The following is a 1,239-nucleotide window of genomic DNA, read 5'->3' as shown; positions in this document are numbered from 1 at the left end:
ACATTCTCTATCTTGTGGCTTCTCATACTTTCCATAGCCCACAATAGTCCTTCCAGCTGAGCTTCTTGTTTATCCTTGACCTCTGCCATAGCTCTTCTACTATGCAATAAGACCCTTCCATCATGGTCCCTAAGGACCCACGCACAACCCAACAACCGGTTTCTAACCAACCAAGAGATTCCTATATTACATTTCATCCAATCTCTTACCGGTCTTTTCCACCCTGGTTTCATTGGAATTTGTCTCGGTTCTCTTCTTCTTGGGACTTCCCCTTCCCCTCGATCTTCGACATCTTCCTCCTCATCTGATTCCTGTTGGGCTTCAACCCACTCCTTCCAATCCTCCTTACTTTTAGTGATCGTTTCTTGTGGTGAGAAGTGAGATCCTTCAAAAGCCACCAGGTTTCGATTCTTCCATAATCTCCACATCACCCAAGGGAAGGTTTCTTTTAACTCTTCCGGCCACCGAGGGTTCTTCATATTCAATAAGAAGTATTGAATATTTGAAAAAACCAACCCATTGTGAAACCCTATCTCTGGAGATGGGATCCCGGATAATGCCCACAATTGGCGAGATAAAGAACAAGAGAATAAAACATGATTGATCGTTTCTACTTCTCCACCACAGGTTTGACAAAGGTTTTCAATCCTCAATCCTCAATCCTCTCCCACACAGAGCATCTGCGACTGGTAGAGCCCCACACAGCACCTTCCAAAGAAAGACCTTAATCTTCGGGTCCGTCTGTAATCCCCATACTTGCTCTTTTAACAGATTTGTTGAAGGCTGTACATTTGCTTCCTCTCTTATCAAGGGGTTTAGCGATTGAGAGGCCAACCAATATGCAGACTTAACCGAGAAGTCTCCACTTTTATTGAACTTCTAAGTATAGTAATCCTCCATCTCAGGTACTGGTTTTATCCTTTTGATTCTCTCAATATCCTGCGGTAGAAAATGATAGGCCAGAGCTTCTGCGTCCCATGTTCGATTTGTACTATCAACCAATTCAGAAATTCTGAGATTCGGGTTGAAGACATTGTTTCTTCTCCATGGGGGTCTCAGACCATCGTCCTCAACCCAACTATCTAGCCAGACTCTGAAAGAGTTTCCATTCCCAATATTTTTAGTTAGCCCTTGTAACAGCAGATCTCTCCCAAACAATATGCTTCTCCACGCATAAGATGGTCTTGCTCCCAAAGTCGCATTTAAAAATCCTGTATTTGGGAAATACCTGCTTTTCAT

The sequence above is a fragment of the Camelina sativa genome, chromosome 18, assembly GCF_000633955.1.
Source record: "Camelina sativa cultivar DH55 chromosome 18, Cs, whole genome shotgun sequence".
Taxonomy (NCBI): Eukaryota; Viridiplantae; Streptophyta; class Magnoliopsida; order Brassicales; family Brassicaceae; genus Camelina; species Camelina sativa.
The sequence above is the reverse complement of the archived record's forward strand: the minus strand, read 5'-3'. Positions refer to the sequence as shown.